We start from the raw sequence: 26743 nt of genomic DNA, 5'->3' as shown, positions 1-26743 counted from the left end.
GAGTTCTGAACAAAAGTGGGATTTTGAAATCCAACTGATTGTGTCTGTTCCGTGGTGTCTCACAAAGTCACAGTTCTATTAAGCTTTTAAGCTTGTGTCCCCAGGGCTAGGTTTCAATGACTACAAGGACAACAGCAACCAGAAATAGGCCATGAATCCAGTCCAAGAGAAGGCCATTATCAGACCAAGCTGCACAGGCCTCCGCATCCAACCAGGCCGGGGAAGAGTGAGGGGGTGGGCCAAGGAGGGAGGTGACGCAGACAGGTGGGGAGGAGTCACTCAAGCGTGTCTTTCTAGTTGAGATCCCCCTCTCCTGGGAGGGCCAGACCTCAGAGGACATGCAGAGGCTGCCCATTTTCCTTGGACAAAACTCTGAGTTGGGATAGGAAGGACACCGGGCCACAGTGGAGGGTGACAGTCTTGACTGAGACCAGAAAAAGGCAAAATGTGCCTAAACTGTTGCACAAGGAGATTGCGGCTCTCGGAAGAGTTCCTGTCGTGGGGAGGAGCCCTCGCTGCAGAATGAATAACCACAGGAGGCTGTCGCCACCTACTCAGGACAGGTTCGAAGCCAGGATAACCTTCTTTGCTTCATGGGTCAATGTGGCCCTGCCTGAAGGTGGTAGGAGGGACCTGGTGAAGTTTCAAAGAAAGGATCCTGTCCTCCTTGAGTATTTTATAACAGCTACCACTTTATCACTTCTATAATGTGCCAGGTGCTGTTGAATGTACTTAGCAAAAATGAATGCATTTAATCCTTACAAGCACCCCTGCAGTAAATACTATTATTATTTTCATTTTGCAGAGAGGAAATTCGAGGCATGGGAGAGTTAGGTGACTTCCCTAAGACTACACAGGTGTGCCACCTAAGGGTGGCAGAATGAGGATTCATTCCCACATGGACCCTGATTTCTCAGTCCTTCTGTGACCCTCTTAAGAGAGAGTGATGATGGACAGATATAAATATTCCTTGTGGCTGAGAACAGAGTATAGCGAAGGTCCAAGTTCTCTCCTTACCCACTCTTCCTCCTTCAGACCCCGAGGCCAAAGTGGGACAGTCACCTCTTTCCTGCAGGCGATGATGAACTCAAACCTAATTTGGGGGGAACTTGGTTGGCAGCTAAAAAAGTCATTTTCTCAGGGCTAGCTTTGGGGGAGGAGAAATCCAGGGGAGATTTATGGTCCTTTCCCCAGATGGGAGGGGCCTCTTTGAAATGAGAATGAAACAGTAATCCTATTAGTAGCTTTCCTTTAAATCACAGCTAGGCCTGGGCAGAAATTAGTGACAGCCTCTTTACTTGAACATCTAATTCAAATCAGCATATCCAATTAACTAGCTTACCTGCAGGCCGCTCCAAACTCTTTCTCTTGTGCATCAATTTATTCTCTTGTTAGTCCTAAATTATGGTGCCTTTGCTTGGAATTTGGCACTTTAATATCACTTTAATATTATTATTATTATTATTAATAGTAGTAGTAGTTGTCACAGTAATTTTTTTCCAAAATCAGCTGAAGAGCAACAGAATTGGGAATTCTTTTCTCAGGCCTCTCAGTAGGAAACAGATTGGTGTGAGAGGTAGCCCCACACGGTGGGAGGCACCGGTTCCTGTCTGGAGGGCTGGAACCTAATTTCAGCTTTCTCATTAACTGGCTATGTGGTTTAAGGCAATGCGCTTCACTTGTTTGTGTAATAGTTTTTGCAGCTGTCAAATAAGGGTGGTAACTCCTGTCCTTACCAGCTCAAAAAAGATGTCATGAGAATGAAATCAGTTACTAGCTATGAATTTTAGTATTGTCCCATATGCATTTAGTACATGCCAACTGTGAGCTAGGCCTATACTAACAGCTGGGGACCTTCTTAGGAAGCTGGAGGAATGGGGAAATGAACACTCCTACCTGTGTTTGCAAACACATGGGGAGCCCGGGGAGGCCATCGTAGGGGGGGCATGACAGCACCTCACCCAGATGGAGGAAGCCATGAGGGGGGAGGCTTCCTGGAGGGGGTGGCACGTCAATTAAAAAGGAGAGGTGGAAACATGAGCTTTTGGAAATTTTACAGCATGATGTAAATACGAAAGAGTTATGTTTGAGCCCAGATTCCTGGAAACTTAGTGTTGCAGACCAAGTTTGGAGAGGCTGAGGCTTCTGACACACGGTTACTGAGGGCTCAACAACAATGTCAGTGGATCTTGTCACTATATGTCCTAGAGGCCTTTATGACTTGATTGTACTTCTGTCTGAGGACGCTGTGCTTGCATGGTATATAAATGTGTGTGTGCAGGTGTGTGCATATATGTGTGTGCACGTGTTCACGTTTAGAGAGGGTGGAGAAAGCCTGGCACTGCCCAGACCGAACTCCGGGGTGAGTTAATGAGCAAGCGTGTCTGCAGCTGTGCAGTTAGAGCTTCGAGAGAAAGGACTCATGCTGAAGTTTATTTTTGTACAGCTTCATGACACAAATTATTTATAGATTGAAGTCTTTAGTAAGTTCAGTCTCTGAGATGCTTCTTCCCTTTATCCTGTGCGCACACGTGCCCACACAGAAGCAGCAGCAGCAGCAGCAGCAACTTCTAGGGCGCCTCTGGCTCACCGATACCCCCACCCCCACCCCGCCACCGCCTCTGGGCTGAGCAAACATTAACTAACCGTGCAGTCACAGCCAAGTAGCCTGAGGCTCCCCTGAGGACAGCTGAGAGCCTGGCCCTAAATGCTTGGCTAATTGAAGAGGGACAGAGGAGCCTAAAAACTTGGCCGGTGGGATGCACTGACCCAGGAGAAGAGAGGGTCCACCTGTCCATGAAAAGGAAGGACTTGACTAAGATGTGCTAAACTTGAAGAATTCTGGCTGCTCCACCTTTGCACACATGCACACACACGTGTACACACCCTCCCCAACACGTGCAAATGCTTCCAACTCTGGTCCTTAGAGTTATCGGTCAATGTCGGGTTTTGACATTAGAGACTGACATTTCCATGTACAATTACTTCTATTTCTGTGCATGTTGTGAACTGGGGGTGAAGGGCTAGCAGAGGGGTGCATGGGGCAAGAGGCTCCTGGGCAACAGTAGGTCAAGCTATAGAGGGCTTTCTCCTAAAACATGGGTGTGGTGGGGGCCATGGTCCTGATAGGAAGCACTTCTCTGGATTTCAGCACCTTGGGACAGTCTGAGATTTAACAGCCTGACCTATAATGATAGGGGATAGTGGATGTCATCAATATTTATTGAACATCTACTATGAGTAAAGAAAATGTTTAGGAGTTAGGTTAGAGAAATTGGCTGGAATGGAAGATTTTTTTTTCCCTCTAAACTGTGGCTTCTTTGCTCCTCCTCAGCCAGGGGTGGATAGCCAAGCAATCATGGGCCCTGCGGCCCACAGGCCTGGGAGGAGTGGCCTGTGCTTCTCACCTGCCTGTGGTTCATGACAAACTGTACTTCACAAGGGCACCAACTCCCCTATCCCAGGGGCCTCTCCCTTTACGACTCAGGGGAAAGTGACATCAAGACCTAGAAGCAACAGAATTCAACTCCTGGGTCTACCATTGTCAGGGAGGGCTTTGAGCTCCAAGGCCGAGGAAGGGACAAGAGCCTGTACAGGTGAATTAGGTCAGGCAGTTCTGGGGCACAGGGCTTGGCCTCAGAGCAGCCCCACCTTTCGGTGTTGCTCCTGTTCAAAACCTGGGCAGGTCAGGAGGTGCTGGGAACAGGACGAAGCTGTCGGGGGCAGAGGAAGCACTTGATTGTTCTGGGAAACAAATAAGATAAACACGGCAAGGGACAGCCAAAGCATTAAGCAGCCTCAGAGGAAATCAAGTCACACAGTGGCAAACCAATAATTCACAGGGAGTGTGCCCATAGTCGGGGGAGCATAGAGGGGTGGGAGAAGGAATTCATAAAGAATAAGGAGCAACTTCTGCCAAAATGCAATCTCTGTTTTCCCAAAGCTCCAATATGTGGGCTCTTGAACTCTCCATTTGAGCATGGCACAGAGGTTCCTGTTTGGGGATGCCCTGGCTATTTCAGGATCAAATTAATGATTTAGAACCATCCTTCACAGTCCACCTTGGGACGGGACAGCCTTCTTCACCCAGCGCAGGAATAGGGTGTGGTGAAAATTACGCACACTGACACACAGGCTGGCTGCCTTGGGGAGGCCCCATCGCACGCCTAGAGGGAAGCGAGCAAAGGAACCTGCCCTCCCTGGGGCCGGATCTGCAAAGGCTTTCGACGTGCTTCTCTTCCTTTATCAACTTATATAGCTCAGTGTGTTTATTGAACATCTACTGAACATGGCTACAATGTGTGCAAAGGGCTAGAGATATTAACATGAATAATCTTGAAAATGCTATGGGATAGGTCCCTCATTTCATGGAGTAAGAAATGTTAAGTGTCCAGACCAGGATCACGCAGCTAGTAAGCAGCCCAGGGAAGCTCACAGCTGGTCTGTCTGATTCCAAGGTCTGGACTCTGTGCCTTTCATCCAGCCTCCCTCTGGGGCCTCCGTTTTTCGTAAGTCACACAAGAGGACAATGCCTGTACCGGGACTCAAAATTACATCTAAGCTGCTGGGTGCCCCTGGAGATAAGTCCTGGGGAACAAAATAGATCTTATAGCTGTCTCCTCCAGTGTGACAAAGAAGGCCACCTGCAGCCTGGAAAAAAGAGCGGGGGGTGAGTGTTTAAGAGGGCTATTACCCTCTTTAATTAACTCATTCTTTTCACTGGTCTAAAATTGCCCAGCATTTTATAATCTGGAACAGGAATCTCTTGCTTTCATTAACATTGAGGATGGCATTTCGGGCTGTAAGGATGAGAAGGGAGGTTGAGAATTGTGTACACAGCAATCTGACACGGGGCTGTGCCTGAATGCAAGGACTCCCTGAGATTTTCCAAGGAAAAGTCATTTAAAAACCGCTTGTGGCATGTGTATACCATGGTGCAAAAAATGCACGGTACCCGAAAAACGAAAAATGGAGACCATTACCATGGTGTAGAAAATGCATGGTACCCAAAAAATGAAAAATGGAGACCACATCCATGGCACTGTATTTCTCTTCCCATTGCCCATGGACTAGGTCTGAGTCTTCGCTGACTCTTATCTGTGCTACAGCAATAGCCTGAGAAATCTCCCTGCCTGCAGCATATTCCTGCTATAATTCTCCCAAACAGGGACAGATTAATCTTCTTACGACACTTATTTGATCCTGCCTTTTCTGTTTGCAAAAACTTTAACTTTCAGGTGTTTACAAATTTCTCTTACTTATCTCAGGCTTTTAAAATAATTTTTTAAAATAATGAACATCCACCACTTTGGGGATATGAAGAAGAGTAACTGGTTGCATACGTCCACCCCCCCCCCCACAAAACACCTTTAATTGACCCCACTGGTGGTTTAGAAAAGTTCACATTTCTCAGTCTGTTATGTAGAGGCCTAGCTAACATGGCCTTCTCACCATTTATCAGTTATGTCTCCAGGTTTTTGGTCTTTATGCCTTTGTTTGACAATTTATTCTATCTCCTCGATCCCGACCATCCTCCAAGGCCCAGTCCAAATGCCACTCCTCCACAAAGCTGTCCTGATCCCTCCTTTGAATTTTCATAGCGCCTAAGCCTGTCTCTTGGCACAGTTACTTGTGAACACATGCAATTGTCTTTCCTAAGATGGAAAGTTCCTAGAAAACAGACACTGTGTTTTATACAGCATCATATACCCTACTGCATTTGGTACCACTGTGTATATCATAGGGCCTCAATAACACATGCTGATGAAATGAGTGAGTCCTGTTCCTGAAACGGGGCAGGAGTGGAACATCAGCCACAGCTCACATTTCTTTAACCCCTATTAGTGTTAGACATCATGCCAAGGGTTCTATTATTCCCATGTTACAGATGAGGAAACAGAGGCAGAGGAGGGTCAGACACAATAATTCCTCAAGGTCACTGACAGCTGATAGGTGGAAGAATCAGAATTTCAAGGCTTTTAGGCCTTTACTTTTCTAGGCCTCACTTTTTCATCTCTGAAAAAGAATGGGTAGAGAAAGAAGGAATCTTGCTCTGCCGTTCCTCCTGCTCCCCACCCAATCTTCTGGAACTGGCAGAGAAACATACTACATGCACTTGCTTCTGTTGAAATGACTTTTTCCCTCCCCATTGGCCCTATAAGAGCCCTTAGGGAGAAAGGACTAAACACTTGAAGTATCGGTATGAAAAGAACTCCAGGGCCACTCAGCTGGAGCTGTGCTGGCTCAAAGGCAGATGCAAAGCAGAGGTTAAGGCCATGATGATGGGGTTAAAGCTGGAGTCTGAAGCACAGCGTCACAGGAAGAGGCATGAGGCCAGAAAGAGGTGGGACCAGAACGCCTCCATGCTGAAATCTTGGGCAGCCAGCACAGGGCTGCTCAGGGCGCCTCGTGTGCTCCGCTCCGTCTGTCTCTCTGGCAGAGAACCCAAGGGCGGAACAGACAGCTGGGGGAAGGTCTAGCTCTTTAAGAAGATCCTGTTTGAATAGCTGTCCTCTTCACACCTTTCCCCATCTCCTCTCTCAGGAGAGGGACTTTCATAATGAGCTGCTCTGTGACAACAGACTCCTAATTAATTCATTGCTATTCTTCTGGGGCCAGATCATTCTAATCAAAGTGGGGTGGGTAAGGCGTGGTGAGCAAGGACTGCTTGGTCTTCTTGATCTATCATTGACTTTAGCTCTGCTCCCTGGTATCAATGCTTGAGACCATTCCTGGTCACCTTGTCCTCTTTGACTGGACACTGCTTCTCCTTGATGTTCTCTCCTCCTTGTGCTGATGCCCCACAGCTGCCCACCATAGTGCCAACATGCAGACCTTGCTGGGATGGCTAAGTACAAAAGGGCAGCAGGTACCAGGATCTCCTTGGACAGAGAGGAGGAGAGAAGCAGAAGCCTTGTGAGGAGTAAACTTTGTACTGCATTTCCTCTGAGCACTGGCAGAATATCCAGTGGGCTCAACAGTCAGCACAGTGCTGACTGTTCCACCTCCACATTCTCTGAGCCCCAGAGGGGCTTCCTCTACCCAGGGCACATGTGCTCCTGGACCAACCACACATCACTGCGTGTGAGGGGTGGCTGCATCTCTACAGCTGATGCAATTCTCTGTATGAGGATGTGAGCAGATGCCAGGGACCAAGACTATAGAGAAATGTTCTAGGGATGATACAGAACATAAGAGCCTTAGAGAACTTCCCCACAAAGCTGAGTCACTTCTGGCGATGATGGAAATTAGGAGCACACAGCTCTATCTTCACAGCTACTTTTCTAGATTTCCCATTTGCTTTCTAGATTTTCTAAACCCCTCTCTTCAGTCTTCCCTTCTGGTGGGTGTTGACAGTCCATCCAGTCTGGGCTGAAGTCTCAGTCGCTGGGGTGGCAGCCAGGCCACCCAGGGGCACTCAGCCAAGGGAGCTAATTTTCACTTTCCTCATCTGCAAAACTGGTAAAAACGATACTGTCTACATGACAAGGCTATGGCAGAAACAAATTAGATAAGGAACATGAAAGCATTTTGGACAGTGGAAAGGGCTGCGTGGAGGCAAAGAATTTCTAATTGATTTACTTTCAACCCAGAGAGTTGGATGGGAGCAGAATGAGGAGGAAAATTGGGCAGGAGCAAAATTCTTCAGGGGCCCAGTGGGGCAATTGGTCATTCCTGCTCTCTGTCCTTCCAAGGGAACCAGCTGGGGAAGGAGGAGGAGGGGGCAGGATGGAGGAGGAGGGAGAGGAGAGAGAGTAGGGGGCCGAGAAAGGGGAGATGGGAGAGGAGGGGAGCAGCAGGGGCTCAGGGCACTGGGGGAGGCTGCAGCCTGCTTTTGATGGCAGCCTCTCAGAGTGGCTGAAGGAGTGGCTTGGTGCGGCCCTCCGTGGGACCTGTGCTGGGGACACAGAAGGCTGAGGCCGCTGGGGCCAGAGGGATGGCGGTGTTCTGAGTCAGGCGCTTTTTACTTTGTGCAAAAGAGAAAGTGAAGGGAGGCTCCAGTCTATTACCCACAGAGAGAAGGCTGCTCAGGGCAAACCTGCCCACTTCTAATCTGCTCCTTAAAAAGAGCTAGAAGGAGCTACAGCTTAGCTTTTGTGTAAAGTACTAAAGCATCCCCCTCTTCTGCCCCTCCCACACCCCCACTCCTCTATTTTTTTCTTTTAAAAGAACGCTTCTCCTCTCCAGGGACTGGAATCATTAACTGAACAGCACTTTGCCTCTCATAGCTTTTGACAATTTGGCAGTGAGCTGGAAAGTACCAGAGAAACTGCAAAGAAGCAGAGGGGGAGGGGGTGTGTAAAGGGATGTGTCTGAAGGGCCAGCCTGGTATGTGCCTGGCCCCTGGCCCAACACCTGGATGTCTGGCTCTGCCTCTCCTTTCCTGCCCCCCTCCATACCTCAAGGGAGTTCTGGGTCCCCAGCTGTCAGGGAGGTGTGGTGTGGGGCAGGCAGGGAATACCACATGGCTTCCTGTCCTCAACTCCTTTTGCCATCACCTGGAGGCTGCCTGGGGCTGGCTGACATCCAATCTGGACAAGGGATGCATGGAGGAGAGGTAGCAGTGCATACCTGTCATCCTACCTGATGCCTGAACCACCCCACAGCAAGCGGGGGAAGGGCACCTGAGGGTTGAGGTGTGGGAAGACAAGGGGGCTGGGCAAGGAGAAGTGGACCTCAAGGCAACGAAACCCAAGTCCTGGGCATTTCTGGAGAGGAAAGAAAACGGGTGAGAGAAAGCAGGCTCAGGGATTTTCTAGTCAAGCTGTGACAGAAACAGAGCCAAGAGGCAGGAATCTGGGGACCCCCGAGAAACAATCTATGTTGGAGCATCTGCAGAACTGGCTTCAGATGGTCCCAACCATTAGGAGCTGATGGTTTCGAGAGGATTTCTGAGAAGGGGTACTGTGTGCCCTGTCACCCTTGTGAGGATCAGAGAACTCCTCCTCTTGCTGCTACTCACCGTTCCACATTAGGAATCTAGCCGTCTTTACCATCCCGGAATGGTATCTAGTTACCACGGATGGAGCTTGTATTACATGTTGGACAGGGTACCAGGAGCCTTACGAAAAATATCTATGTTAATCCCCCAAACCCATTTCACTGATGAAGAAACCGCATCTTAGAGAGGTTAAATAACTTGTCTTAGGTCACACAGCCAGTAGGTGGTAGACAGAGATTTGAGCCTGTGTCAGTCTAATTACCTAAGCTTTTATTAAGCCACATGCCTCCCTGAAAGGTATTCGCCTTTGTCTTGCATATGATGTTAACATCTTACTATCATTTTAATGCCCTTATTCTGCTGTCTGAGCCCCTGTGGAAGTGCCAACAAAAATGATAAATTCCCAGATGTAGAAGCTGACTTTAGATAGTTCATTTTATTCAACTTTTGGCAGAACGCCAAGCATAAAGGGGTGCTTCAAAAAGTTGCATGTTATCCTTGAATCAAGTTGGAGCTCCAGAAAGCCACTAACTGGGATCACAAAAGCTTAATCATCAAGCTTCACTTTCCTTAATGGCCTTATCTACTTGCTTTTTATTGTTGGTTACTCCAGGAAGGTAATTTATTGAATGTTGATTGTTACATGGGTGTCACAGCCTTGGCATTTTAGCATGAGTTATTATAAAACATTTCCATATAAAAGATGCTTCTGATTTTGATGTCCAACTTTTGCCCTGGTTTCTATACAAGATCTCACCCGATAAATCATTTATATCATGCAATGTCTGGAAATTGTCTCTCCTGAAAAATAGGTATACTTCTATCAGAGAGTTAGGATTTCTAATTCATTCCACTTCCCTTTTTGTTTTGGCTGCCAGGATACTCAAGCCAAATCTGATGTTGGGTGATGGTTCCTATATGGGGTTTATTGTAAGCATATTTATTTCTACTCCTCTTTTGTGGCTTGTATTTTCTAGTTCCACGCTAGTTTGCATTATATGTGTTTGCCAAATCTTTTATTATATTGCCTAACTCCTTATTTGAAAAGTGGGTACAAATACATACAAATAACTAGACTCATAGAATAATATACGGTTTGTACTGATGCATTTGCACTCTGTTGTGTGTTGCCTTGATGTATTCTCAGGTCTTTGCACTGGGTGCTTGAATCCTTTGTCTCTGTGGGTAGGAGTTAGACAGTGGGGGTTTCTGAGGGCCTGGACTACTTCCAAGATGGTTAAGTATATAGGATGTGTTAGAAAAGAGGAAAGAGGTGAGAAGAGAGATACCACTTAAAATCTAGAGCCAGTGGTCAATATGCCTTCTATTGGGTCAATAAAAGTTCTTAGATCAGCTATGGGTCTGGCCCATAACTTATACGTAGGTCTGCTCCCTACGTATAAGTAAAATGAAAGAATGAATGAATAAATTAATGAATAAATGCTTCTGTGAGTCAAGAGTTTCTTCTCATAGAAGAGAGGACAAGGACTGTTTGGCAGAAAGCCCCACCTTCATGTTTATTACCTCTCTGTCTTTCTCTGGGCTGTCTCTGTGCCTCTCTCTCTGATGCATTCAGGCACCCTTCTCCTCAATCCCCAAGGGAGAAGCTCTTGAAGCCCTCATTTCCACCCTCATCCCAGAGACAGTCAAGAGCAGAAGACCGCGGCCCAGAGAGTGGGGCACTCCCACCTCCCCACTGACCTGTGTCCAGACCTGGACCTTATTCTAATCCCAGTGGCCTTGCTGACATGAGTTGGGCTAATTTTTTTCCTGTAATTAAACGGGACCTGACCCCCGCCCCATTCCATCTCTAATCCTGGATAATGAGCTCGCTGATTGCCAGTGCAGGGCAGGAAACCTCATGTTTGGAGAGGATTTTAGGCAGACAGATTAGGCAAACACTATGCAGGAAGCTGCACTGGGAAAACAGGCTGTTCTCAAAGTTTGTTGTTAAAAGAGATTTGTGGTGGGCAAAGGGCCTGGTTCCCTCCAGGTGGTCTGAGCTGCCTCTGACCCTGTCAGGTTCCCCAACAAATAGGTAGCTTTTCTCAGCAGGCTCTCAGGCTCCTCCTGCTGTGGGTGCTCTCTCCAGCACACCACTCCGAGGGTCTCCTGGGGAGGTGTTCCGAGTTGTTCACAGAGGGCAGGGGGCACATCTGCATGTGAGAGGGAGGGAGAGCCCATTGGTGTCCATACGTGTTTGGGATGGGTGGCAGTCAAAGGTTAACAAAATGTGGTGGGTGACAACAAGACCACTATGACTACTACTGACCCCAGGGCGTGGGAGAGTGCCGGGGAAATGGGGACATAAAGCCCTCTCCTCCAGGCTTGGGGGCGACTCCTTGTCCTGGTGGAGGATGGGGGTTCTGGGGGGTCAGGTGCTCCCAGCGTCGGCTGCCACTTGTTGATGTGACTGGCATCGCACTGCCCTCTGCTCTCAGAGAGTGCGCTCTGATGATGACATTCCCTTTTTGTTTCTGTCACTTCCATTTTTCTTCCATAAGCCTCACAATACTGGGTGGGGGAGGCAGGTAGCCTATTATAGAGAAGGAAACTGGGTCCCAGAGAAAGCAAATGATTCCCACAAGGTCACAAAGCAAACCCCGTGGCAGCAGAGCTGAAGATGTGGTGTAAGGCTCCCGGCAGCTGCTTATACCTGTTCTTTGCATTGCCCCATGCCTTCCAATCCCAAGATCCTTGTGTTATGAGAGCTTGAGTACTTAGGAGATTGGAAAGATGGAAGATTGGAAATATTGGGGCCTGGAGATTTAGGATGCTGCCAGCCAAGGAGGGCTGGTCGACTCCTCTGTGAGGATTCTGAAAGCCCAGTGTTACACTGATGGCCATCTGGACTTCTTCCCGACAAGAAATGGCGCTGCATTCCCCGGGTTCCCTGGATAAAGAGCCCTGAGGCTCCTTCCCCTTCCCCTGCATGACTTGAAGCCTTAAGATCAGCTCATGCTGGCTCTGAGAGGAAGGGGCAGGAACTGAAGCCAGGAGCTGGTGTACTGGCAACGTGTGCTTTCAGAGCGGTGTAGGGGGGAGGGAGCGGCAGGGGCCTGTGGGCTGGCATGTGGGGGATTGCCCAGCTGCTGGGGGAGGCACCTAGCCCTGCTTTCCTGCTTTGGCTCCTCCAATGAGCTCAAGGCATGGGGGAGGGAGGCAGGCTGTGGATGGATCCCAGATGGGCTATCAGTTTGCCCACAGTGGACTCTGAGGCTCCTCTGGTCTCGGCGGCTCCTCGGCTCTGATTCAGCTGCACAGCCACAGCCCACTATGGAATGCCAGTGACAGTCCACTCGCTCTGCCACCAGCCTTCCTTGCACCCCTCTGCACCAAAGACACTGCATGTCTTTCCTGTCCCTTCTCTCCTGCATTCGAACCTCTTCCCTCCTGAGGCAGAAAGGGTTAGGGCTGGCAATCTGGATGAGGCTGGGCTCCCACCTCTATCTCAAAATTATTTTTCCTGGGAAGAAGTAGCTCTATAAAGTTTCTGCATTCAAACTCTGGATATTGGAGAACAAGGTGCCTACATGAGGACCTTGGGGCTAGGTGGTAGAGCAAGGATGATGGGACAGGAAGAGATCACCAGGGCAGAAAGTCCCTGGTGCCTAGCAAGGGACGAAACTGGGAAAACAAGGACGTCGCCACCAGAGCAACCTTTCCTTCCCTAGCACATTGTGGTCATGTGATTTAACCCCCTAACTTTTCTTCCCTAGAGATAACATCTGGGCCTCAGTTGTATTTCCACTCCAGGCCCCCCAAAACTGTAAAATCGGACAAGTGACACCATGGCTGCCTCAGGACCATCAGCACTGACCAATGACCCCCCTGTCCTGGCAGTGACCAATCAGTGGAGACCGTGACCCTGAAAGGACACACCTGGAAAGTTGATGAATATGCTATTGGGATCCTCCCCTGAGGCTTTCCCTAAGATTTCTGCCTGCAAGAGAGAAATAACGCACAAGACACAGGAGCTATTGCATACTTTCCCTTTGGGGAGAATGCCCTCGCCATTCCCTTCTTCCTCTTCCTCCCTTCTTCTTCCTCCCAGACTCTAAAGGACCCACAGACTTGCAACTAGGAGAGCAATAAGTGGCAGCAGCTTGTCCTGGGCTTACCCCCTGAATCTGTCTCCAAGGCCCCCTTTTCTCTGACTTCCCAATGAGCTAAAGCAGCCCACCTTGTCTCACTTCTTCCCTATAAGGTTTCTAGAGAACCAAAGCAGCCCAGTCTAGGCTGTCCTGTTACTTCTTCTATCCTTGGCTCTTCCTTGTTTCGCTGACCTGAGTGTGCTTTTGTTGTGGCCAATAAATTCTTGCTTCCTTTACTGCACTTCTTCTCTTGATTGAAATCTTTCCTTCAAGAAGACAAGATCTGAGGTCTTGTCCTATGGCCAGTAACAGGTAGAAGAAAGAAACTCCATGTGTCCCTCTGATTACCAGGTCTGCGCAGCTGGCTCCGACCCAGTCATGGGCAGGGAGAAAGGAGGACCAAGAACTGGGCAGAACAAGGCAGCCAGCTACCTGGCATCACCACGGCATCGCACAATGCAGGGCTTCCAGACTAACAGCAACATCTCATTCAATCTACCCGACAGGCTGGAAAGAAGGGAAGCTTCCTTTATCCCCATCTTACAGATGAAACTACTGAGGCTCTGGGGGATTAGAGTAAGAATCTGAATTTTGAGTTTGGTCTCCTGAGTCTGGCCACAAACATTTTCAAAGACCTGTCATATGCCAAGGATAGTGCTTTTGCTTTGTGGATGCAGAAACCAATGCAACACAGATCACGCCATAGAAGCCTGTGCTGTTTTCCTTATGCCGCATAATTAATAGATTAATTATTCTCATAGAGGACCTGCAGGGTCTCCTAATGTATTAGACTTCCACCCATCCTCACTCAATCATTGCTGTTTCAACAGAAGATCAAGTTCATTTCTGCCTTGTAGAGAGAAGAAGGAAGTGTTTTGAGTGGCATGAGGGGATTACATGAGGAGAATTGTGCCTCAGTTTCCCTTTTGGTGTCAAGCTTCTGCTCGATGGTGGTTTGATCCTGAAGCTTCTATAACCTTCCACGTCAGCCTGCTCCACTCAGGGCAGGCTCTCTTCCTGTCTCGGGTCCTCCCTGGGTCATTTGTTAATGAGTGCCAGGCTACAGGTGATGCTGCCTTGTCAGGGTTGACTAGCTGGGCTGAAATTTGCATTTTGCTTCAGAAAACCAGTTTGGGATGAGAAAGCAGTAGGGCTCCAGCTTTCAGAGAGAATGCCCCTGAGGCCAGACATCTGAATTAACCACGGAAGCCTTTTCTCCCCCTTCTTTCCACTCTTCAAGCTTCTTCCTCACCTCTCGCTGTGCACCAGAAGGCTGGTAAACTGCAGCAAAGGCTCTCTGCACATGCCTGCAGATGGAAAAGCCTTTTTTTTCCTTCAAAGAAGATGATGCAAAACTCCCTCCAGCCTCTCTAGAGAGTCAGTGAGGGAACAGGCTGTCTCCAAATGCCATTAAAACATTTCTCAAATTAAAAACAGTCTTGGAATGTGCAACTTTATGAGTGCTTCGGTGATACAGGGATGCTGGGTTTCCCCTACCTGAGAGTGTGGATAAGGGTCAAAGGCTCCGGCCCAGGCATAGGTCTGCAGCTCTGTCCTGTGACTCACAGGCTCCTGGGGCAACACGTTTAGCCTCTCTGAACCCCAGTCCCACTCTTGTTAATAAAAATGAAATCTTTATCTTTCTCCTCCCTCCCTAGTACCAGAGAAGCGGCTCTGTTATTATCAGGGATAACGGATTCGGTTCTCTTCACGTGCTGTCTTCTGAGCCTCCTTCCCCTCCCCTCCCTCTCCCACAGTCATAGCGCTATTTTAAGTTGAGGCTTCCAGCCAAAATCTGTACTTTATTAATTACGCGTCAACTACTTTGTGTAATGTTTAATGCATTCTCCAGATTGTATCAAATCCACAGTGAAGGGAGGAGTCCGAATCTGCTCTGGGTGCCTGGCAGGGTGGGTGCTGGGAGTGCTGGGGATCAGGGGCCAGCCCAGGTCTGCCTTGACTCGGTCCCCCCCTCCTCTCCACCCCTGCAGTCTCTGCTAAGGCCAAGTCTCAGTCTGGCTGCCAGCTCCCTATTTAAAGAACACACAGCACCGGACTGAAAGGTAGGAAAACCTGTCTCATTAGGAAGGGCCAAAGTGTTCAGGACAACTGAGATCATTTGCTGGGAGGGCGGAAGGCTGAGGGGCTATTTGAAAGTGTGGCTCAGTGATGTGCCAAGAGAGGGATGGGGAAGGACTGACCATCTGTTCTTCTCCAAAGAGGACATAGAAATAGCATGTGGGCTGGAGCAGGAAAGCTGTGAGTTAGACCCAGGTACTCCATGCCTGGCTGCTAGGTTCCAAGTGCTGAGTAGCTGTATGAATTGAACAAGACCTTCCTTCAGCTCATGGGGACCACAGGTTACTGATCTGGAAAAGGCTCCAGATGATCTCTGAGGTCCTTCCTGGCTTGAGTCTTCTGTGCTTCTTTCTGAGAGAAGTTACAAGAAATGATGGGGCAAAGCAGAATCTATCTGAGGGAATACAAAGATGAATTCTGTGTGCTTCCTCGGAGTTCATAATCAGATGGGGAGGCAGATGATAATAACATATGAAATACAAATAATAGCAAGCAGGCACTGTTACACGTGCTTTATCCAGAAGAACACGTTCTACGCCCTCAACAGCCTTAAGAAATAGGTTCTACTACTATTCTCCTATTGCTGAGGAGAAAGGTAAGGCACGGAGAGGTTAAGTAACTTGCCCACACTGGACTAGGTTTGGAATCCAGACAATCCACTCCAAAGTCGGTGACGCTCACCGCTGTGCACAGGGCCTCAGGAAAGGAATACAGGAACTCACACACAAGGCCAACTCTGCTGAGTGCTGTAGCCAGTGATAAGGACCATGGGTTTCTAGAGAGAGCAATTGAGTCTGAGTGGGCAAATAAATCCTGGAATGTTCCACTGAGGAGGCGGGAACTAGGTGGAGCCTGAAAGGTAGGGTGTGAAGGTGTGGCAGGAACAGCTTGAGAAAGGAAGTGAGAGGAACGGGCACAGCTGGAAGAAAGGGGCACGGGTGTGGCAGAGATGGCGTGTGGAAGGAAGAGATGAAGCGTTCCTGGTGGCAGGGTGTCGGAACCTTGCATAGGATTCTGAGCTATGTCTTAAAAGTCGTGGGAGCCATTAAAAGGGTTAAGTGCTATGGACCCTAAGGTGAGGGATGTGGGGCGGAAGCTAGCACAAATTCAGGAGCACATGATAAAAGTCTTAGTAGGGCTGGGGAAGGGAGGGCAGGTGAGGGCACCTGGGGGAGACAAGAACTAATAACATGGGGAGTGAGGAAGGGGGAGGAGTCGAGGGGAGTGCACCTGTGCCTGAAAAGGCTAGTGAGGGATGTGGACGGTGGCCCTAAGGGGCGTGGGGCAGGGGTTCTAAACTGTGCAGAGAGGCTGACAAGGCATTTTTAGTCAGCTTACATACCACTTGCTCAGGGAAGCCTTTTCTGAGTGTCCCCAGCCCCAACCCCCACAGTTCTGGTTGCCTGGTCACAAATTCTCAACCACTCGTGGAACCTTGTCCACCTCTTCAACATGGTCACCAGCTGTTACTTGCTGGTGTCCTTTTCCCCTCGTCCCTGTGCTGGTTCAGTTCTGCGCCCCAGCACCAGGCCAGTGCTGGGCATGTCAATATTCAGTAAACACTTGCTCAGTGAACGGAGCTCGGCGTCTACGCAGGGTGCCCTTCTCCCACCCTTGGGCATCATCCTGTGGCTTCTCATCACCATTTCCCCAGGGCCTGGGCCTCCCCACACAGTGCATGCAGGGCAGAGGAGATGTATTCACGGGTGCACCTGTCCACGCTTCCCACGCTTATGGATTCTGACACTTCTGTGCAATTTGCCTGGTGGCAATAATGAACAGTTTAGCATGGAAATTGGCCTTAGCAGGAGGGGGCTGGTGTGTGTGTGAGAGATTAGACAGCATGTGGCCAGGGGACACCTTCAGCCCTGAAGCTCCAGTGGAATAGATATCTGATGTCCCTCCCTGACTCTCCCTCTCTGGCCATCCCTCCCTGGGCAGCCTCCCAGGGGGTACTCCTCTGCCCTTTCCAGGCCCCCCAAACTCTTCTTCTCTGTCACTACCAATATCTACCTGATGTTGAGGAGGAGTAAGAGGGAGAAGTGCACAGTTTTGTTCCCATTTCCCCGAATGCTTCTCAAGGGAGCTTCTGTTCCCCATCCCCTCACAATCCAAAAGGTAAGAGAATGCAGGTGAGTCTGCCTTCCCTATTCTTCCAGTTTACCGCCGGTTACTTAATGGTGGTGTCTTCCTTTGAGGACCAGTTCTAGACACTTTCTAAGAAATACTTTCTTACCAAATCCCTGTAGGACATTGAGGGAAAAGGGAGGACAGAGCATCTGATCCTCACTCTCAGAAGTGAGATAATAGGGCTTCCTCAAGGACCATGGTCAGGGACCATCCTTAAAAAAAAACTCCTAGGCAGGTAACACCAACTCCTTTCTGGGCTGCACCGGAGCATCCTTCCTGGGCCCCAGAGCTAGCCTGCCTCACCCTCAGTGTGCCTCCATGCCACTGCCACCGCGCAGAGGGGCCTCCTCAGGACTACTTAGCAGGCACTGCCTGATGCTAGCTAGCGGCACTAATGGATTCTGTTGATTCTGTTATCTCTCGGGGACCCTTGTCTGCAGATCAGCACAGCGGAAGGAGGCGGCAGGTTAAAAACACTGTGTTAGCAAAGAGGCTTGGGTGGGGGCCTTGCCATGGGAACTGTGGTGATGAGAGGTCTCTGGGACAAGGAGTCAGGAGGGGAACCCAGGGTGCTGGGCCTTGGGCTGGCCTGACTGCTCTTTTGCCTCCCGTTTGAAGTTGCCACGATTTTGAATTCGAATTTGCAAAGCAGCGTGGAGATGGAGGGATTCATTTGGCCTCTTTCATAAGGTCTAAACAGCTAGCTACTTACTGGGTGGCCCTCTCTGCTTGGGGTGTTGGGTGCCCAAGCTCTGATTCATTTTGTAGCACACATTCTTTTCCCCAGGATAAGGAACCAAACCCTGGATGGGAGGAAATAACAATGCCCTACATTTACAGGCTGTTTTTATAGCTTCTGAAGTGCCTTCGCATATAGTACCTCATCGCATGCTCGCAACATACCTGAAGTGAGAATTATTACCCACCCCATTTTTATATATGGGGAAACAATGCTCTGAGAGTTTATGAGACTTGTCCAAGGTCACATATCTAGAGTGGCAGAGTGTGGACTTGAATGAGGGTTTTCTCATTCCTTGTTCAGGAATCACCTTTCATCCTCTGTTTTGCTTTGCTGACTTCCCCTATCAGGGAAGAACCCGTGGGGCTCCCTGCAATAGCCCAGGGCAAGCCCTCAGTTCATTTCATGCGTCTTAAAAGCCCACAGGCCCATTGCCTCTACCAGGTCCAGGGCTGGCCTAGTGCCAGGTTGCTCCCAAGGCCACTCGTCTCCATCCCTTCAGACCTGGAGGAAATCTTGTAGCTGTGGCTTCCCTTCCTCAGCTCTGGGCAGCAGAATCCCAGGATAGAGAGGAGCCCCATGCTTCCCAGTGAGATTCCACCCTCTTTGTAGGCTGGGTATCTAGGTTTCATTTTTTGACCGAAGAGAACAAATGTTCTACAATTCCCATTGGCCAACTGAGTCAATGCTTTTCCGATATTCCTTCCTCTCGCTCAGAAAATCCTCTGTAAGAGTTACCGTCCAGCTATAGCTGTTTATTCTGTTCACTGATGGTTAGTTACTTCCATTGAGCTTCTGGAGGAAAAGGGCTCCGAGGAAGAAAGAAACAAGGGAGAGGAGGACACCAGGAAAATATCTGGTGTCCTCTCTCCCACACCCCCTGACAGCAATGTGAGTTGCTAATGCATTAATTAACTAGTAGTTCTGAATGTACTCCATTGTACCTCATTGTCTGCAGCTGCCATTCCCTGGAGGAGCCATAATATACTCAGTGCACACTATATAATTACTTAAATATCAACACATGTGTCCCCTGCCCAGCGCTGGGATGCGTGTTTACTTGTGTTAATGAGAACTCTAATGGCCATACTGATGAGCGGCCGTGGAGGTAGGAGCGGCTGAGGCACAGGCTGTCTCAAGTTGAGGTGCATATGCCCCCTGATTTCCCTCTGTTCTCACTTCTCCACCACCTGCTCCCCACTTCCTGCCCTGAGAAGGACATCTCAGGATGCTGGTGGAAGCTCCTCCCCAGACCACAGGCCAAAGTGCCATTGACTTCCCACTTCTCCAATTCGAGTCAGATGCAGCTGCCTGCACGTGCTGCATAATGACTATGTTTTTGCTTAATACAAATTGTGGTTATTTAGCAGCCCAAGTACCAATTCCCTACTGAGATCTCATCATTGTATGCCCCCCCGTACATACACACAGTCTCAACAAATAAGCGCAGCACCTGTGTGCTGCCCCTGCCCCCACGTGCCCCCTCAATCCATCAGTGAATTACTCTCTGGCTTTGGGGATCCAGTGTTATTAATACTGAGATGAGTGACAAAGTGAACTTGCTATATGAGTCCAGACTGGTGGAACTGGAACAGCATGGCTTTAGAGTCACGAGGCCTGGGTTCAAAGTCTGGTGGTGCCGTGAAACCCAGGGCAAGTGATCAAGACCTTAGGATCTTTGGTTTTCTTGTATGGAAAGTGGGCACAGGGACACTGACATCACAGGAGAGGGTTATAAGGTGCACTTGATGAGAAACGTTAGTGCTTCTCTCCCTCCCTTTCCCCTCTTCATATAAAGCCAAGTCTGGATGGGAGAGGAGTCATCCGTCCAGAGGAGGGGAAGAGAGTATAGAGAGGTACCAATACCTTACAGTCAGATTTCAGTTTATAGCATACTCCTTTGAATTTAAAACAGATCACTAGAATGCAACAGGCTCTTGTCTGTGTTCATGGATATATTCCCCCGAGAAGGGTGACCACATAGACTCAGTGCTCAGGAAATACTTACTGAATAAATAAATAGCATTCTCTTATTTACTCCTCATAACGTTTCCATGTGATCAAATGTATTGCCTCCATTGTGCAGAAGAATAAAATGGCTCACAGAGGGTGAGTGCCTTGCCTAAGGCACAATAGCTAGCCTGGGATAAAAACAGAATCTGAATCCAGTGCTCTTTCTGATGCCTTCAGCAAGCTCTAAATAAATGCTTGGGGAATTTTTGATCTTGTAAAAAAAGGAAAATACATACAGAAGAAGATAAAGAGTATGTGGTTTTCAAGGATGATAGATACTGCTTCTGAGAGCCTAATGGACCTCACACACTTCTTAATTTACCACTGTGACCATCCAGTGGCATCCCCTTAAGTCTCAGTTTCAACCAGGACACGAGGCCAGGGAAAAAGAACTTCTCAGCAGGCACAAGAGGCGCGACCTCTTCGAGGCACAACACTGGGCTTCTCCAGATTCATGAACTCTAGGGTTTACTCTCATGTTCATTTCAAGAGATATCCTGCCCTTCAGCGGTTTTCTATTAGGCTGGGTGATCATTAGCCCATCTTGTACTTTTAGACTGAACTCCCTAGAGAGGGTCCTGGTGTCCTCACTCTGGCCTGAGGATGCTCCCAGACCAAGTTATTGGGGGTGGGACAGCTGGGCTGCGGTAAAGGCTGTCCTACCCTCTGCACTGTGCTCTCTCCTTATGCTGATGAGACAGCCAGAGGAAAGAAGGGGCTGACCTTTGGGAGTCACGGGCAGACGGACGACAGGCCACACACTCCAGACCCAGACATGACACGCACTAAAAAACTGATAAACAAGTGCAGATTAATGGAGTGACAACAAAACACAGGGAGAGGTCAGATGGGTTACACGTGATTGGCAAAGTCTTCGACCACCAGCCTTGTGTGCTGGTAGAACTTTAACTCATTGTGAATATTGCTCTGTCTCCCACAGTGAACTGGATTCTGCAGGGCCCAGTCCCAGGGCAGACTGATGCTGCATCCAAAAGTATATTTGGGATGCATCTAGTGCTGTCTGGAAATAAGCCAGAGCCCCTGTCGTAGAAAAATAAGAGTGGCCACAGCCTTGTGGGCAAGTGGACAAGGTGCTTAGAGCACCGAGAAGTCTGAGAGACAGGACTTGGAGATTACACTGGGGTGTGCAGGGGCAGAATGTGGAGCAGCCCAAGGGAAGGGAAGCTAGGTGAGGGTCAGAGCTTGAGGGGTGGGAGAGGAGGAAGGGCAGAAGGAACTTGTGCAACGGGTGAGAGGGGACTTCAGTCTGCAGAGGAGAGAATGAAAGCACAATGCCAAGAAAACTGGATTCCAGCCCCGATTTGGGCACCAGTCAAGTGTGGCTTTGAGCAAGTCACTTCCCTTTCATGATCATAAGTTTTTTTTTAATCCCCTTATGCTGGATGAACTCTAAAATCTCTACTATTTTAAAAATTCTAAAATTCCAGACTTATTACTCCCTCCTGAAATGTCCGGACTTTTCTGATCACAGCCAACCACTGAAACCAGGATCTCCAAGGTCTTTTCCGACTAGCTGTGGGGTGCCCTGTGCTCTCCTCATTAGACATTCACCACCTCTCCTCACTCCCCAGCACCCCCATCATTTCCCCATATGCAGATGGCTTTGTTTTCCAAACCTGATAGATGATGACAGGTATATTGTCTCAGCATCACCAGACTGCCAGAGGCAGCTTAAGTCAAATAATTTCCCTTCCCCTAATAACTTGGAGGATTTTTTTCTCTTAAAAGGCAAAAAAAAAAAAAAGGCCTCTTTTTAATGCATTTTTTTAACCTTAAAGAGACAGTGTCAATTACCTTCCTCTTGAGTCCAAAGTCAAATGAAAGAAGTGTTAAGCAAAGACCGGCCTGCCTTGAAGCAGTCGTTTGTGAATAGAGTCTAGGGAGAAGAGGGATGGGCCTTGGGGACCATCTCCAGGGCCTCATGATTGACAGGCTGAGGGGAAGTGGGGGGTGAGATCAAAACCCTACAGCCAGAAGGAGAGGCACAGCCGTCCACAGAGGCAGGGGAGCAGGAGGCCCTGTGAGGTGGATGCCTGCTGAAGACAGGGTCAAGGGCTGGCCAGTAGGCAAGAGCTATCTGTGAAGGTGCTTGTAGATCATAAAGGGGCTAGTTCAGCCAAGAGCACTAGGAACAAATCTGGTGGGTTTGAGTCAAATAGGCTTGATGATAGAATTCTACGACCCCAAAATTATTTTGGCCTTTGGAATAGGACTAATGCTGGCATTTTACACTATAATCTGCTTTTTGCCTTATAGCCTAAATTGTTCTTAATGAACAATTCACCATGATTGGGTGATATGCCAGCCAATGAATTCTTTAAGCTCCTTCTGAGTGATAAATATCCTGGCATCATAAAGATAAATTAAATACACTCCTTGCTCTCAAGAATCCCACGAGTTAATGAAGAGCACAGAATAGGGAAAGCAAAATGACAAAGAGCAATGACAGTGAGCAAATGCCAAATACAGATGACAGTTGTGCAGGAATTCAGGGATCAGCTGGGGTTAAAGGGGAAGGCTTCCTAGAGAGGGTGTGTTTCCCAGAAGTGCTATCATGGGGGTACCATCTCATGAAGTGATCTGACTGCAGGCGGGAACAAGGGGAGACAAACTAAAGGTAAGTAGGTAAGTTTGCTTGGCACTCGACAAAGTTGGGAAGAGGCAAATTGTCCATATGAAAGAGCAGAGTGGTGGAAGTGGGGAGGGCACCCTGCACTGGCATTGAAGTTGCTTGAGCCTAAAGTGCAAGTAAGATTTAAGTGTGCTGGGAATGAGGTGGGTGCTTTTAGTCAAACTTAATGGAAATCATAATCATAATTGTAGCTAATGTTTATTAAATGCCTATTATGGCAAAGCACTATTCTAAATGTTTTACATGCATTATCTCATTTGGTCTTCAAAATAAAATAATCAACTGGTTGCCCATTTTAGAGGTGAGAAAACTGAGTCACTGAGAGTTTAAGAAACTTGCCCAAATTACCTAATCTCCTCTTTAATTGTTGGTTTCTTTAGCTATTAGATGACAGTAATAATAGCTCCAACCTAAAAGGTAAGGTTTTTGTTGTGAGGATTAAATAAAGAAAATGCACGGGAAGCACTAAGCACAGGGCCTGGCACACAGTAGGTGCTCAGTAAATAGTAGCATTAGCATCATGAGCAGTGGATCTGAAGGAGAGGTGCAGACCTATGTGAAAGCTACTGTTTGGAACTTCAGTTAACTTGTGGGGTTAATACTTTTTGGCTGAGTGAAGTATAGTAGAGGGGGACCCAAAAAACCCCGTAATTTATTTATAAAAATTATTTATTGTTACATGTTTAAACTTCAGTCACCTTCAAAGTATTCTCCATTGGATGCAATATGCCTATTGCAATGTTTTTTTCCACTGCTCAAAATGGTTTTTGAACTTGCTGATTTTGATGCCTTTTAGTAGTACTGCCGTTTTTTTGTTTGTTTGTTTTGTTTGTTTGTTTCACCTCTTCCACATCAGCAAAACATTTTCCCTTGAGGTCTTTTTTCATCCAGGGAAACAAACAAACAAAATTTGCTCAGGGTAAGATCGGGTGAATAGGGAAGGTGGGGCTTGGGAGTTAGTCAAAAACTGCTGAGCACTCAGCACAGTGTGGGCAGGTGTGCTCATAAATCACCCATCATGGAATGGGCCAACACATTGGAAAAGTCTTCAAAAAATTCACTGAAGCCGAACACAGCCTCTCCCAACAATGCTTGCTGGTACACTGAAATAAATCGGTTCCTAGAACACACCTAGCAGGGAAAACCTGTACCTCAAGGTGCCTGCCCTCCAATTCTGGATTTTTGGGGTCCCCCATCATAATCATAGGAAAGGTAGGAGGAATCATATTACAAAAGGTCTGAGATGCCTCAATTTTGCCTTGTGAAAAGGGATGTTCTATCCTTCCCCCTAGTTCTAGCTCATTAGTTTGTCACTGCCTTAAAAACACCTCCCAAGAACCTGCAACTTACTGCTGCCCCCTCTTCCTCCACTTCTGACGCCTCTGCCTCCCAGACATGCCCACAGCACTGCACCCATCTACAGGGGTGCACGGGGTCTGAGCTCAGCCTGGGCAGGGTGAGCAGAACACATGCCCTGACACTTATCTCACCGATGGGGAGCAGGGCTTCTGTGCTCCTGGGTGACAAGTGTCCCAAGGAAGCTGTCTTCTCTTGCTAAAAGAACCTGGAGGGCAGAGGGAGCTGATCTCGCTCTGTCCTCAGAGTACAGAGTCAACTGCCTATCTGTGCAGAATGGCGGGCAGGAAGGGCTCCAGCCTTACCTGGACTCCCCTTAGAAGGCTGCGCAAAGCTGCCTTTTGTGTTCAGGAGACACTTTCTAGAGCAGTGGAGGACAAGGGGGGAACTACGTTGCTCTGGGACCAGCTGGCTGCAGAAGATGGGTTCCTGCAGCACCTTCTAAAGAACGTGACCACTCAGCCTGATGCCACAGAAAGAGCCCTGGCCGAGGAAGGAGGTTGACAGCTGGGTGACCCTGAGCAGGTCCCTGCCCTCTCTGGGCTGCAGCTGCCTCACTGGCACATCTGAAGGTAGTGGAGGGCAGTGGTTGAAGGTGAAGCCTAGAGCCCTTCTCTTTAGGGTTGATTCCTGGAGCTGCATGACCTGGGGTGAAGCACCTGATCCCCAGGAGCTAAATGTCCTCATTTGAAAAATGAGATGGTGCAGGATTATGAATTAATACATGTACAGCACTGAGAATATAACCTGGCACCGAAACATTCGGTTATTGTCTGGTGCTACTGCTGCCACTGCTCCTGAGCTATGGGTGTTGGATTCGATTCATGAGCCTTTGTAAGGGCTCTGAGAAGTCTGTGCTTCTAGCACTATTTAGATTCAGACTTAACGAGCATTAGTGGAACACGTACTACATGTGAGTATGTTATTATATTTAATCCTTGAACAAGTCCTGTGAGTCCTGTGATATTATGCTCATTAAAAAATGAGGAAAAGTGAAGCTCAGAGAACTTGACTCACATTCTAAAGCTCACAGAGCGAGCACATGCCAAAGCCAGGATTCGCACACAGCCCCCAACCAGCCCTCTTCCCACTCTGATCGTCTGCTCTAGGACAAAGGGTTGTTCCTTTGTACCAAGCTGTCATATCTGGCTAAGATTTGGGGCTGAGGCTCTGGATCCAGGCAGCTCCATTTCTGGGCCTATGTGTGTATGCTAAGCCCGTCTCAAGGGTGGGTAGGGCACTTGCCAATAGACATGCTACCGGCTGAACTGGCATTAGCCGGCCGTACTGGGGATGAGACAGAGGGGAGCTAAAATTAATCCTCTCATTATGGGCCTGACCTGCAGAGCGATGGGCAGCCCTGAGCCAGAAAGAAGAGCTCCCAGAAACATCTGCTGCTGCAGTCTGCCCAGTTTTCATTTCCTCTGTCCCACTGGGGAATGCTGCCCGAGCACCCGGATGCCAAGGCGTGGTATGTGCACACAAGCATGCATGTGCATGCATGCATGTAGACATGCAGGCGCAAACTCGCACCAGAGATAGAATGAGGGGCTCAAGGATGCAGAGCCTTGGAAACAAATGAAGTGAGTAGGTTTTCTCCCTTATGCCAAGTGCCCTCTGAGGAGGGCAGTGGGGTCAGAGGCAGGATAAAAACAGGCACTGCAAATGTGTCTAGGGCCTGCCTGGTAACAGAGAGGCCTTGCCCACTGACTAGCCTCAGCTCCTCAGTGAGACAGGCTTCCAAATGTAGGAAGGAGGGGAATGGGAACTTCATATGGGTGTTGTGTGGAGCTAGGGGATAGGGAGAGAAAGGATAATTCTTCAGAGAGCCTGTATTCTTATTCTATTCTTGCAGAGCACCTGGGGGAGGCAGCAAAGAACACAGATGGTAGAGTCATAAGGAGACTCAGAGGGCGGAGGTAAGGGCTGCTGAGTGCTGAGAGAGGGACTGGACAAAGACGTTGTCCACCTCTCTGGATGGTCATCAGCCAGATGTGCAGACTATACGGAGACAGCTGGAGGCAGGGGGAGGTGGTGAGGAAAAAAAAGATGAAATGAAGGGAAGATGGCTGGGAAGGGCATCAGCGGCAGGTAAGAAAAGCAGTTTACCTTTCGGTGGCCAGCCCACCGACGCCATCAGAGTGAGAAGTGGAGGTGTTCCCATGCCTCCTGTTAAACTGGTTACTATGAGAGGACCACAGAGACTGCCAGGCACTCCTGCTGAGCCTCGGTCTAATTCCTCTGCTTCAAGTTTCCTTCACAACTCGATCTCCACAGTACATCCCCTGCTCTGTACTAGAACCGACGCCTCCTCTCCTCTTGTAAACCTCAAGTTCATTGCTGCAAAGTGATGACATTCCCAATACCACAGTGGTGGACACGGGAGAAATCCCTTCAAGAAAATGAATTGGAGTTGCCCGGTCTCCTTCAGTGTCTCAGGGATGCCAGGAAACTTGGATTTGGCCCCTGCTGATCTGACCGTTCCATGGTAGTAGGACTCTCTGGCCGGGCCCAGCCAATTGCTATCTTTGGGGGAGATGGGTCAGCTGTGAGAGAACTGTGGTTGAACTTTGTGCACTGGCAACTCTGTGGGAGCTCCCAGACCACTCAGAAGACAGAAGTCAACATCATATCCACTGGCCAACCAACAGTGAGCAGACTGGCTGATCCTGCAGAAATCTTTAGGAGGAGGTGTATGACCAGGGATGGAACACTTGGACACCCTATACTGGGAGACA

At 48.7% G+C, this 26743-nt stretch overlaps 1 protein-coding gene and 1 long non-coding RNA gene across 5 annotated transcripts in view; one reads left to right on the top strand and one right to left on the bottom strand.

Moving 5' to 3' along the window:
* Positions 1-26743, bottom strand: part of PLXNA2 (plexin A2) — a 204293-nt gene that overhangs the window by 112585 nt on the left and 64965 nt on the right. The window lies entirely within an intron of this gene.
* Positions 14945-26743, top strand: part of LOC119058023 (uncharacterized) — a 63382-nt gene continuing 51583 nt past the window's right edge. For all 3 annotated transcript variants that reach the window (XR_005084180.2, XR_005084178.2, XR_005084179.2), the window contains exon 1: positions 14945-15098. This is a non-coding gene — a long non-coding RNA (uncharacterized LOC119058023). The remainder of the gene's footprint in view (positions 15099-26743) is intronic.

The sequence above is a fragment of the Artibeus jamaicensis genome, unplaced genomic scaffold (genome assembly GCF_021234435.1).
Source record: "Artibeus jamaicensis isolate MK-2021 breed Jamaican fruit bat unplaced genomic scaffold, CSHL_Jam_final contig_475, whole genome shotgun sequence".
NCBI lineage: Eukaryota > Metazoa > Chordata > Mammalia > Chiroptera > Phyllostomidae > Artibeus > Artibeus jamaicensis.
The sequence above is the reverse complement of the archived record's forward strand: the minus strand, read 5'-3'. Positions and strand labels throughout refer to the sequence as shown.